General features: G+C 42.3%; 4 non-coding genes across 4 annotated transcripts; all 4 read left to right on the top strand.

The window, feature by feature from the left end:
• Positions 1–3789: 3789 nt before the first annotated feature.
• Positions 3790–3863, top strand: LOC122802350. Its single transcript, XR_006364918.1, has one exon. It is a non-coding gene; the product is annotated as a small nucleolar RNA Z195/SNORD33/SNORD32 family (small nucleolar RNA).
• Positions 3864–5683: 1820 nt separating this feature from the next.
• On the top strand, positions 5684–5755 carry LOC122802379. Its single transcript, XR_006364922.1, has one exon. It is a non-coding gene; the product is annotated as a small nucleolar RNA SNORD50 (small nucleolar RNA).
• A 507-nt stretch (positions 5756–6262) lies between these two features.
• Positions 6263–6334, top strand: LOC122802373. The gene has a single exon (XR_006364921.1). It is a non-coding gene; the product is annotated as a small nucleolar RNA SNORD50 (small nucleolar RNA).
• Positions 6335–7583: 1249 nt separating this feature from the next.
• On the top strand, positions 7584–7655 carry LOC122802365. The gene has a single exon (XR_006364920.1). It is a non-coding gene; the product is annotated as a small nucleolar RNA SNORD50 (small nucleolar RNA).
• The last annotated feature ends 6233 nt before the right edge of the window (positions 7656–13888 follow it).

Here is a 13888-nt window from a genome sequence, read left to right as displayed (position 1 = left end):
ATATGTAATATGCCTTGTGTATCTAGTTGTTGGCAAATTGCTCTGGTGTATGTTTCGGACTTGTGTCCATAAAATGTTTTGAGCGGTTAATGTTGCTTCTGTGTTGCGACATCCGTGAACGGGCATTCTTTCGTTTTAAGGTTCTGCGTTAGGCCCGGCAAGCCAGCACAATCATTAGCGGACCGGAGTTCCGCTGTGGCGACCCCTAACCGGCAAAAGCCGAAAGACACAAACTAACATCACTTCACCACGAGAGGCCCTCTTTTTTCCACTCTTGGCTGGGGTGCCGCCTTTGTGAAGTCTTCATGCACTCCTTGTGTTCACGTGGGTTTTCTCTGGGTACACCTGTTTTCATTTCACATTCCAAAGGTGTAAGCATATCTGCCCGGGCCTCGCTGAAAATAAAATCGGCTGTATTTGAGTGTAAGGTCACGCTTTGTCGAGGTGGTTTAATCCTGCTGTTGAGTGCTTACTTGCCCACTTCGTTTGAAGCAGGCGGAGGGTTGATAGTGTAGTTCCGCAGACAATGTTTTAGGCGTTTTTGTGTAGAGAACACATGGTATGTACTAATTATAAGGATGTTTATGTTCTAAAGGTAAGTCTCCTACTGGAGGAGTAGGAATTGGAAGCCTGATTTGGTACCGGTAAAATGTAACAGCTGTGTAGTTGCAGTGAAATTGTTAGGCACAGGAATGCATATTCAGCAGATTCCACACGCTTTCTGTAACTGTCATGCCTAGAGGCATGATTAGGACGCGGTTTGCAGCACGCCGCAATGGTTCGTATTACGGAGTATTCGTCGCGTGAGCGAGCTTTGCTACTGTGCATATCGTTTGGTACTGATTGCGGTATAGTTGGCAGGGGGGTGGGTGAAGCCTTAGTCCTGGCATGTTGGCGTCTGTTTCTTGCGATTGAGCAATTTTCGTAGAGTAGGGGGGCTGGGTCTGTAAATGGTTCATTGAGATCGGTGTTCTGACGCGGTCAACAAAATTGGAGGCCCTAGCCGCCTTGTGCTGTATGGTTAGTGTGGTGGTGCCCTTCTCTAAACATCGTTTCGACAAAGGCACGGGTAATAGTTGGTGTAAAGCGCTTGTTTTGTAAATCAATTATAAACCTATAGTAGGCTTGTGCGCTCTGAAATGAGGACTTGTCTTAGTTGGGGCGGGCGGCGCCCGTTTTGTTGTCCAGCAAGAGGGTTAGTGTAACAAGTGCTGGCTTACCATTCTTGTCATCTATTCATACACCGCGCTTTCCTGGAGAGCGGCAATTGGTGTTATTTTTGTACCCACCCTGTCTAAAAGCACAGTTTGATGGTTGAGATGTACGTTCAAACGTAGGAGTAGAACTGAAGTTTTGCCAAACCATTCTTGAACTAGGAAGCTGTATATACGTAACTGCCTGTGACATCCTTTCTGTTAAACGCCACCAATCCTGTCTTTGCCAGTGCGTGATCAGCGTGTTTGACTTTATGTACTGTTGTCACTATATGTCCTCATTTGCGTTTGTTTGGCTGTAAGTTGATTTTTGCCACCCCAGGGACAGTTTGGGATAGGTGTAGTCATAAGAATCAAAAGCTTGATAATTACTGAAATAAAAACGCAGTAATGCAATACACGTCACGTCCCTTGCTTTGCCCGTCCAAAAACTGGCAATTTTGTGAGAAGGTGACTATTTTATGATTGGAGTTAACAGGAATTTACTTGAAAAATGTGGATTAGTGCGTGTTGGCCACTTCGTGTTAAGTTTCACCCTAGTATTACTTGATTTCCCAGTTCGTAAGATTTGAGATGTGCAGTACATATTCACGCATTCCACAATTTCCTGCATTTGTCCAGCTTTGTAGGTGTTTCCTTAAGTTTTTTGAGTTGGTGTTGACAGCCCGCGGTAGTTTGCACCAGATGTGATCTTAAATTTTTCTTGGTAAAGACGCGATTTCCTTCAGTAGTCCTACTCCAGTGCTACAAAGTGTTAATGGCATCTGCTACTGGTGGAAGCAGACTACAGCACAGTTACTCCTGGATTGATTTAGGTACTGATTATGAAAGATACACCCCGGAGATCAACTATGTCTCTGTTCCACAGTGGCACAGGGAATAACTTTCTTGGGTGGCGTAAGCCTGGGAACCTTGCTGGCTAGGCTTGTGTAGGCCCTTGGGTAGGTAGCCTAGTACCTACCCATGACAGCAGCGCGTTTGCCTCATGAGTAAGGTAGTTCTTCTAGGAACAAGGAGGTCCTAACATCCCCATAATTCTTCTCAACCTAGTTTGACTTTTTTTTGGGCTAGGTTTGTCCCAAAGACTCCAAGTAGACTCCCTCTCCATGTCAAGCAGAGCACCTCACTAGCTCTTTGAGGAACCTGGACCATTAAATGGACTCCTGGGGTCCTGCCTGTGTCCCTGCTGGACAGAGGAACTGGTGCAGACCTTGTAGGAACATGGGTGAAATGCTTGGCTGGGCTTGTAGCTATTGGTTTGGGGCTTGACTTGATTTTTGTAGTGTAGAAGTGTGACTGTGGTCATACAGTTCCCAGTTATACTTGCCCTTTGCCTAAGTAAGAATACTTTGCGGTGTAATAAAAATATTTGGTGTGCTGGGTAAGGAGTTGCTGCATGTTCTGAAAGATGAGAAAGTGTGAGCTGTCAATATTCTGATTTTTTTTTTTTTTTTGCATCTTATAAAAATATTACCTGAGCAATCACATTCATTCTAGATACTGGGTGCAGTTGAGAGTAATTTGGAAAATGGATGCTGATGCAATATATGATCTGGTAACTTTGGGTGGGTGCAGTGTCTCTGGTATTAGTTTGTCTAGTTCTAGTTATAGGTAGCAAAATTTACTAGAACATTTCAAACATCTTGGATGTGTGGACCAGTGTTAAAGTAGACTTGCAAGTTTATGGCATGGTTTATTTATTCTGTGTTTTACATCTTTCCTGCTAAAAATATCAGCTAAGGCTTGGAATTAGTTTTGATTACGCCTAGTGAACTATTAAATTCTGTATTTAAAAGGAAAATATGGGCAGTGGGTGATACGTCTATCCTGCCTGCTTACAATGCAGTGTTTTGCCAATCAAGTGACAAATACCAGTGCATAGTAGCTAAAATGCTAGTGCATAATGTCTGTAGATGCTGGAGAGCACTACTGTTATGCATGCAGTAGTGCTTAAACACTTTCATATTCTAAGTTTCAAAGCAGCCAATTTGGAAATGCTTGCCATAAATGCCTGGGACATGCTAGGTAAAAGGGCTACTTAATTTCTGTAAACGTTCTAAAATCTAAAGTGTTTTGTGGAAATGTAGGCAATGCTCAGGATGCACAGTAGCAAATGCACACCACCAAAGTTAATGGTCTTCAGTGTACACTCATTAATTTGGCAGCATGGATTTTGGTTTTAAGAGGCCGGTTTTCAACGTGTGTGAAGGAGGTAATTTTTCCCTGCTTAAAGTGTATATAAGCTCGGGGGGGGGGGGGGTAGAAGATGGATGCACATGCTTGTGGAGGGAAGGCTGCCTCACACAACCATATTTTTTTAATGGACAGTGCAGTGGTACAGCAAGAGGTTCTCCAGTTCGATTCTCAGCTGGGGTGCCTTCTGTGGGAGTCTTCATGTCCTCCCTGCGTCCGTGTGGGTTTCTTCTCATATTACGAAGACATTAATCTAGAGGCTTTCTCCCCATGCACCTGCTGAAAATTGGCTTTGTTCCAAGTTGGACTTTCCCAGTTAAATGTTAATGTTTTTTGTGTTCAAAACACATTGCGTTTACACAGCTTGTGGAATTTTAAAACCATTGTCTATGATGATGTCTTATCTTTGAGATGCACAATGAAACTATTTCTACATGCACTACCATCTGAGACAATGTGAATAGTATTGAGGTTGTTTTATGATAAATTATGGATTTGTTTTTGTCTGCAGGATTGCTGAAGTGGAGCCAAGGCAGTGATGACTACCGTTTGCATACAGTTACACCATTGGATAAATATGTAAAAACATAAGTGGTGAGAAGTTTGAGTACTGTTGTAGATAGCTGGTGTAGTGGAACAGTGTATAAAATAGCTCCTTGGTCCCAGGAGCTCTTGTTCCTAGATTGAGGAAACAAGCAGACAAAGTTTTGCTTTCTGTTGGGTACAAAACTGCCTTTGGGCCTGCAGTAAGTAATAGGACATGTACTGGGCAAGAACCTGGACAGCTGAATTGGAAACTTATCTTGCCGGCAGATGAGCTGTTTTTAGCTTGGTTTGTGCAGGCATAGTACAGTACATTGTCCACTATTTGGCATCTGTGTCCTTGTATGCAGGTCCAGTGTTTCCACATGGCATTCTTCAAGACCTCTGCCTGATGAAGCATTGTCCTCCAAATTGCCCAGAGCACATTTAAATTGGGTTTGGTTCTCTTCAAGACTTTACCAGGTGTTTGGCTTGCTCACAACCCCAAGTCTAAGTAAACATTTCCATGCTTTGTGGCTGCATAGGAAATCCTCAAGTATGGTTGGCTTGTGGCACAGAAGCTTTCTGATATGAACATTTTTGGGTATATTTTGGATGGGAAGGGTATAGGGACATCTTGAATGGCTGGATTCTTAATGAGTTGGACAAGTCCATTTTGGGGGAGTAGCAGTCCTTTTGGGTAGGACGTGGGAATGTGCAGCAGAAATCCTGAGCACTGAGCCACTGCTACCTATTAAAGTTTCTGTTAATTACTTGAACCAGGTTCAGTTTAGTATGTCCACTTGTGTGGAAATTTACATGAAAATGGATTTCTCAAGCCTGAATGAGAAACTTGGGGAGGTCTCTACCAGGCTTGGTAGTGATGCTTTAACAAGTGGTAGCTGTTAGAAGATGGGAGCAGATTGGTCTCACTTAGCAAGTGGTGTTTTTGGCATGATTTGTATGGTGATGCGTGTACGCTTGTCTCTTTAGACGAGATTTTATTAAATGCATGAGCTTGGTAATGGCAACTAAGTATATGGCTGGTGGAACTTAAGTAAACTGAGGCTGTTAAAACTATCCACAAAAGGTAGACTGTCTCTGAGCAGCAGAAGTTGTATACAACTCTGTACACAAGGGTCACAATTTATTGGTTAACTGTTGGCTTTGTAGTCATTTCAGTAGGGTGTGTAGGTTGCCTAGATTGTTCTTGATTTGCAGAAGCATCGGAGGGCTGCTGGATAAGTCTGTAATGGATGGGCTCTGCATGTGTTGCATGCAATAAGAGGGGTACATGAAACTGGCAGCTGTAATTCTGGAAGTGAAGGCAGTGGTGGTATATGCCTTTATTAATTGCTGAACTGGTTGCAGTGGTGACTGTTGATTTACATTCTTTTAAATTGAGGCAGCTGGCACTAATTTGTACTTCTCCAGAAGCAGAATTATTAAAACTATCCTGTTTTTGAATAGAAATGCTGCATCGACTAGCAAGGAAGAGTTTGTAAGTTTAAGGTGGATTTTGGAAATGGAGAAGATTGCTCCTTGTAGCAATAAAGAACTACCTGTCTGGTTGTAGTAATAGACTATGGGGTTGGATGAAGGATTTGAGGGGGAGTGGTCCAGGGTTACTGCAGCAGGGTTTGTACCACATAAGCACCACATTTGAATGCTAACGTTGTGGGTGTTTCTCTTGTTCAGTGTGACCTGCAGTTATGCAATTGTTACTTTACAGTATGTAAATAGACTTTCCACCTGATCAGTGATGACTGTATCCCGAACCTGAATGCATTGTGTTGAAAGCATTCCACGGATCTGGCTACTGAGATCAGGGTTGTATAACATTTTTTTTTTATATATAGATATTCTCACATTCATACATAACTGTCATGCTGCTTTCAGTTTTTGCAATATGCTTGCAGAATAAGTTAATTTTTGGGGTTACTGTTTAATTTGAGGGTGATATAAAGACCCCCCCCCCCCCCCCAAGCAGCCTGGCTAGATTAAGGCATTACTTGTGTTACAGTTGGCAAGAGTTTTGTTTAGAAGCACAGATGGTTTAGCTGTAGAAGCAAGTTTAAAAGTTGGTACAAACCAGGAAAGGAACTCTGGTGTGATGCACGCATTCTTGGATTTAAAAGTATACATCAAGAAAGATTTTAGGTTAATTCTGTTTTGCCAATGAGCACAGAGTAAAGTTCCTTGAAGTGTGTGCAGGATGGTTATTTTGCTCATCCTGAGATCTTTCTACAGGTGGACGTAGCTTGCAGAGGTAACTAACTTTTTTTTTTTTTTTTTGCGATTGCATTGCTTTCTCATTTTTTTTTTTTTCTCCTGATCAGTGATGACTGTATCCCGAACCTGAATGTGCAGTGTTGAAAGCACTCTACGGATCTGGCTACTGAGATCAAGAGACTTCATGCCTGGGTTTCTGTATACTTCACTGCTGCATGCTTGGAGAGAAGTCTTTCTTGCACTTTTTATGTAGTTGATAGGAAAGGACCTTGCAGTGCATTTTCTGAATGTCTTCTGTGAATTTCTAGAACTGTAGCAATTCTAGTGCATCTGTATCTAGAACAGTAGCAATTCTAGTGCATCTGTATCTAGAACAGTAGCAATTCTAGTGCATCTGTATGCATCTTTTCTTGCATGCTTGCAGAGCACATTTTGCACTGTTTAAAGTGTTAGCCTAGTTTAGATTAAGGCAGGAGTTGAGAGCCCTTGTGTTCATTCTTCTGGGATACAATATATGGACTTGAAGGCTTTAAAAAAAAATGGTTCTCTGTGGAGATGGTGACTACATAACCCTTGTCTGGTTTCCTGGAACAGTATAAATTCTGTCATTTTAGTTCTGCAGGATTGAAAAGATGCAAGAAGCTCATTGGCATTGTTCTGTACTGTTGCCATTGAAACTTGATGGGGCAGTCCCCTCCCAATTATTTCTGCTATCAATGAATTAAGTTAGTGGGGTAGGATTTGGATCTAGCACAATGTCTGCATGCATATACCTGGATGGAGCTTGCTTTTTGGCAGTGGGGTGGTGGTTAGTCATGTGGAAGGCAGTGTCACTGTTTGGATTCTGTTGCCAGATTTTTCTGTTAAGCTGTATCTGTATCCTAATGCAGTGGCCAACTGGTGGGGAGGGTGTGCAAAATGGTAAAGGTCTGTGGCTGCTTTGGTGCCTGCCTCTAATGTGCTCACTCCACCACTTTATCACAGACCCTCTTACCTAGTTTGTTCCCAGCACTCCCCCAGAAATGAGGGCTGACAGTACTTCTGTTCTGACTCCAGTAGGTGCAGTGACTGCTTATCCCACTTGGATCATAGTAAAGGCTTCATCTGTTTGCACCAGTTCTTGGCTTGGTTCTTTCAAGAGAAGTTTGAAGTACGGAAGTGAATTGTAGGTTAGGAGAGGCAGTAATAATGTACATGCAGCATATTTGTCAGAGGAGCATATATTTAGCATGTATTACTGGGTGATTTCTGCACTTCCACTGGCAGAGTAAAATTCTTTATCCAAGATGAATTCATTTTTGTTGACTACATAAATTGTCATTTTCTTGTCATAGATGACATAAAAACTGCATGTTGAAAAGAACACACTCTCAGTTTTGGTTGCATTGCTTTCTCATTTTAACATTAGTTGTGCTTCCTTCTGATCAGTGATGACTGTATCCCGAACCTGAATGTGCAATGTTGAAAGCACTCTACGGATCTGGCTACTGAGATCAGATTTTCATAACTGTATTTGTATAATATGCACACCCTGCTTGTAGCTTCATTTATTGCTGCATGCTTGCAGAGTAGTTTCTTTTGTATGTTTATGCAATTTGCTATCTAGATTAAGACCATGTTTTTTTTGAATGTTTTCATGTATTTGGGGGGGGGGGGGTAAAAAGATTTAACCAGTGTTGGGTGCTTTCTAGAACAGAAATTTTGGTGAATCTAGTAAGTCTTACCGGTTATATTTTATGTAGATATAACCTGTCCAGTTAACCATTGCTGCTCCTTCTGGTACCACTATCCTAATTGGAAACACCTCTCCTTGTGTCACAGAACTACTTACCATCACTATCTGGGGAAGGCCATTTGGTAAAATCTTTGCCTCCAGAGTGTTTGCTTTAAGTGAATGCTTTTAAGTCTGTTGGATAAGCCACATAGTTTATAAAGTACATGTGGTTATGTACTTTTGAGTATTCAAATGTTGGGTAACTAAGTGGCATGTTTTCATAGTCATACTGCCCCGTCCTGTTTGATTCTCTGCTAGTGTCTTCTGTGTGGAGACATGCATAAATGGCCATACCTTTGTTGAAGGCTGTCAGAGCTGGCAACGTTGCACAAAATTCTGCCAATCAGCGGACAGGAGTTCTGCTGTGGCGACCCCTAACTGGGAAAAGCCGAAAGACACAACTTTATAGCTCATGTTGCCTCATGGTGGTGCTGCGGTAGTGTCTCCTCACAGTAAGACGTCCTGTTTGATTCTCAGCTAAAGCGTCTTCTGTGTGGAGATGGGCGTACCTCTGTTGAAGGTTGTGCGTCAGAGCTGGCAACTTGGCACGTAAAAATCTACTGCCAATCATTAGCGGACCAGAGTTTCACTGTGGCGACCCTTGACCAGGAAAAGCCAAGACAGCAACATTGTAGCTCCTGTTGAATGAATGGTGGAATCGTATTGCTTTTAACTTTTATTAAAGCCTTACAGCTTTGACTATTTTCAGAGTTCCACATGTTTGAGGGTTCTGTAGGGCAGTGTCAGACTGGTGTAGGTTGTAAAAATCACTTCCATGTCCAAGAAAGGAAGCTGCTTGTGCTTTTGGTCAGTGATATCCCAAACCTCAGTGTTTCATATTGAAAGTTATTTGATCTGCCGCCTTGAGATCAGACGTGCCTCATTTGGGTGGCAGAAGACCCAATTTGCTTTCTCAGCCTTTTCAATCCTTCCACAGGACAGCCCAGCCTACCCTAACCCTCCTTGACCCTGCCTGTTCCCCACCTCCCCCACTGAAACCTGAGTCCGAGCTGACCTGCCTCAGGCAAATGACAACTGGCTTGCCAACTGTTGGAATGTCATTGTTTATCCTTAGCCTGGATTATTGCAAGTGAGGCTGTGTCATAGCTGCCACAGAAATGGAACAGCTGCTGCCAGTGGTATACAGGAGGAGCTATTAAGTATAACATGTGATTTGAATAAATGTCTTTCAGGTAAGGTTTTGGGTCCCCCCTTTGCTGAATGTCCCATTTTATTTCCTTCAGGTGTGTCCTGGTTCTGGCATCAGACCAAAAAGAGGTTGGATTTCCCGATTTCAGTCCAGTGTATTTTGCCTTTTTGGGTGAGCATGTTAGATTTTAGATGCAATGGGGGACTAGTCTTGGCCAAGGCATGTACTAGAAGATTGTCAAACTGTTACTGGAAGCTCACTTAAACTAGAACTGTAGGCTATAAACTATTGATACTAAACATTGGCCACTAGTGATGGTGGTTGCTTTTATATGCAGGTGCTGTTTTGGATATATATTTCTTATGTGGGGTGGTATTTAACAGAAGAGGACATTTTTGGATGCCTGACTATGGAATGGCAGTAAAAAAATCTTTAATGCAAAAGTGCTTGCTTTTGGACTTGGTGTCATTCTGGGAGTTGCTGACTGCAGAGTCTTGGGTACAGTGAGCTCTGATGTGGCCCATTCCATGGGTCTTCTCTCATAGTTTTTTTTTTATGGACCTGATTTGGGTAGTGGTGTGGGTGTCAACTGGCCTTTATCCCTCTGGCCCCTGCTTGAATTAGCCCAGGATAGCAGAGGTGGCCATGACTACATAGCAAATGTCCCTGACTGTCTCCCAACAATCTTCCACAAGTCAGGTGACTCGCTCCTCTACCCAGAACAAGAAAATAGTTCATTTCAAGAATGCGTTTACCTTTTGTGGTAGATGCACAATTGAGGATGTGTGGGATAATCTGGTATAGGGTTATTCTGTAGTACATGCAAGCTTCTGACCATTGCACAAGATATTCTGAGGCACTGGATAAAATGCTTGCTCTGAAATGTATTCCCTCAAGTCCAAGTTTGTAGTGATACCATTATGTGTGACAGAGTAGCTGTGTGTGAAAGGACTGGTTAATTCTGAAGTCATAGTAAAATGCAATTAAGTAACTTGCTAAATGGGTATTAACCAACCTTTATTTCTCTCTCTAGGTAATGGATGTGAGCATAAGAATAGTTGACTGGACCAGGGCACTCTTAAGTTCACTATGGCTTAAATTATTGGGTAGGAAGCGAAGGAGGCTGTCTAATCTTGGGGTGTTTATCTTGAAATACTTTCACCAAATTTGTTCCCTAATTGTATGTGTATTGCAGTAATTTGTTGAACCAGTTGTCTGGAAATTTTGTAGCAAGTCTGGTACTATACTGTGACCTGGAGTGTGCTGATAGCAACTAACTGCCACAGAAACTTGAGTGTGGAGTAGTACAGCTGATGTATGTACACTAAAATGGAAGACTATCATTAAGAGCTACCTGTTGCAAGCTGTCAAGAATGGAGATCCATGTGTAATGGTGAACTAAAGTTTTTCATCATGAATGTAATATTGAACCTGATTTAAAGTGCTGAACATTGGAAATGGTTTGCAGGTTTAACAATCTCTAGTGCCACTTTTGCAGTTGCTGTTTGCTGCCATGGTGCGAAGACACAAGATTTAGCTGGTGGGCACTAGTTGCTGGGTGTAATTAACTAGTTCTGACAAGCAATTTGTAATACTTCGAGAGAACTTCAGCTGATTTCTCTACTTGCTGTTTGGGTTATGGCATGTATAGTTGAAGTCGTGCTTTGTTCAGCAACCTGATCATGTGCTTAGTGGTAGTGTATATGGCTGCCACCATAGTCATTGCAGAACTGAGTTAGGTGCTGACAAGTGGGGTCTGGTGCAATTTGGGTGGGCCTTAAAGAATGCGGCTTACTGTAATGGCAAATGTAGTCATTTTTAAAGTTGCATTGTAAAACCACTAATTGTATGGCCTTGCCTTTAGGCTGTCTAAGTATTTTGCCTGACTTTCATGGAAATGCCAGTAGGAACGGGGGGATTAAATATGTAATTGCATTTTCCTGCTAGTAATTTTGAGAACTATCCCAACAAACTAGAGAAAAATCTGGCTAAAACTCTTGGTGTCAGTATTGAGATGGGGGCTAACTGAAAATGGTGTAGGTTACCCTCTATATGACTAAGAACTAAAGTCAGATTAGAGGTGAGTAGTCTGGGGGAAGATGTTAAGCAGTGTCCAAAACCATAGAGGCCTAATTGATTTTGTAAATGGGAGTGACCTCCAGTAAGCTGGAGACTGCCTAAAAAATTCAGCTGTAATTTAATGTCCCCCCCCCCCCCCCCCCCGAGTTTCACAAGGACCCAGGTCCTAGATGCGCTTTAAAATCACTGCATTGTTGGTTCCAGTAAGATCTTATCTCATAGGTATTCTGAAATACGACCTCACCTATTGGGATAGCTGGAATCCCTTTTTAACCATAGCCTTCAGGGGGGCTTTGTGCCACATCTCTGGCCAAGATTGTGCTAGACAGTCTAAGGTTAAAGGACAAAACCGCACCCTCAGACTCAAAACATATATTTCATCATGGTTTGGTGTTTCCTACATTTTTAACAGCACTCTGGGACTATTCAGAGCTTTTTAGATATTTTTATATGTAATTTCTGACTCTGACCACATGGGGGCTGGTATTTTGAAATAATTGAGACTGTTTACTCTGCCTCTAAGTATCCCAGAATGCATTGTTTGTCTCCAAAAATATTGCATCAGATCTGCCACGTTTTCCCTTAAGCTGCTGTCACTTCATTGACTTAACAGGCATTCACTGCTGTCTTAAAGTCCCCTACTTTTGGTTAAAATGTTATCCTTTTTCAATGACTACTTCAAACACAAGCAGTACAAATGCTGCAGAATTGAACTCCAAAGTGCATTTTTATTGCTTTTGTTTCTTAGAAATGCTAACTTGCTTTCGTTTGTGAAGGCTGCAATCTAGTTCTTCAAGGCATCTCCCCTCCCACTTCACACCTACCTTCCCTGGCTGTCAAAGAGCTAAGGGTAATTTGACCCATTGTCTGCATGTGATTGACAGCTCACAGCAGGTGACCAGAGTAGTGTACTGTTTTCTTGTCAGCCTTTCCCTCCTTACAGTGGGACACTTTTTGTTGCACTCCTGTCAAATTTAGAACCAAGCTACATAGCACTGGGAATCAGTTTTGCAAAACATCAAACTCCCACTTATTTTTCCTTCCTGTTTGATTAAATAGCTAACATGACGCGCTATAAACATGAAATATTTCAGACGCATGCCACCAACATGCTTTAAGACATAATTTAAAAAATGACAGTATTGCATACTTGTAATCTGATGTAGTGTTATCGATTAATTGACAGACATCTGATGTAAAAACGTGCAATTAATGTGTATGCATGCTTATTGCAAATTTATGCTCTTAGTTTTTGCAGCTGTTACTGTGCTTCTGCCTGTAATTTGTCACATATTGGTAGGGCAATGTAAAGCAATATGATGATACAAAAACAAAGTTTACAAAATTTAGAAATTACATCCAAAATGAGACTCACTTCACCACACTCACCCACACTCAACTCACTCACGCCTCACCCACCCACACTCACCCGCACCAACTCACTCAACCGCTCACCCACACTCGACCGCTCACTCACCCACCCCACTCGCTCGCACGCTCACTCACGCTCACCCACATTCACCCACCCAACTCGCACAGCACACTCACTCCCCACATTCACCCACCCAACTCGCACACCTAACCACAAGTTTGTTTTGGCAACACCAAGAATGACCCCAGGCTTCGTCTGAGGAATGCACAAGTAATTATGTACTTTGGCTGTGCAGACATCAGAAACAGAGACACATGCCTACACAGATCTTACACATCAAGCCGCTCCATTTAAATTGTACATGAAATGCACCCATTGAACAGTTTTCCACCTACAACATTATTGAAGTACTTAATCCAACACTAGTGAGCCCTCCTTTCAGCCCAGTAAACCTGTCCACAGATTCAGCTTCTACAGCACAGTCCAATAAACTGTACTGTACATTTCCAGTTCTTATCAGCATAACCACATACACAGTCTTCCACCTCAGACCTTTCATGAAAGATGTTTTATTTTTAAACTTTCATCCTTCCCACTTTAGGGGTCTTACATAAATCCCAGCAAAAAGGAGACCTATAAACAGCAATCACCCTGATCCAAATCCATCCAAACATGGCTGCAAAACTAAAGGTGTTAAGGTTTTGAGGGGTGGGTTAAGCAACCATTGCCCACACCACCTGGGAACAATCAAATTCTTCCTGTGTTTATAACTACACAGTTCCACAACCACAGGGAAAAAATTACCCAGCAAAGGCACACCAGTACCTAATGGAATTAAGTGACAATTCAATACTAAATCATAAATCACAAAACTGACTTTATCAATTCAGTACATGAAGAACTTGCCAGTATAGTTTAAAGTTACATCTAACTACCAGTTTGTGCTGGGACAGCTTTAGAGATAAAGTGGTTTTGTAAAATTCAGCAGATACTGGCAGAGTGCCCTTTATCACACAAACGTGCACACACTTGCCCCTTATCACAGATGCGTGCACGCTTGCCCCTTATCACACAGACAAAGTTTGTTTGGAAACAGCTAAAATGACCCAAGGGCTTCTTGCTTCTGATAGCAGTCTGTTAACTGTAGGTTCATAGGTTTGTACTAGGCTATCGGCCCTAGGGCTTATACAAGCCTAGCTATAACAATTCCCTGGCTATTACTTCCACACTATTTTCTACCCTGTCTAGCAGGGTAAGTGATGTGATCCCTGGGGTTAATTTCTTTCTCCCATCCAATCGTCAATGTTCCGTTTGAAAACCGCCAAAGAGGTGGTCTGCTTGACATGTATGGG

The sequence above is a fragment of the Protopterus annectens genome, chromosome 1.part0, assembly GCF_019279795.1.
Source record: "Protopterus annectens isolate FY-2018-M chromosome 1.part0, PAN1.0, whole genome shotgun sequence".
NCBI lineage: Eukaryota > Metazoa > Chordata > Ceratodontiformes > Protopteridae > Protopterus > Protopterus annectens.
This window is presented reverse-complemented; position numbering and strand designations above follow the sequence as displayed.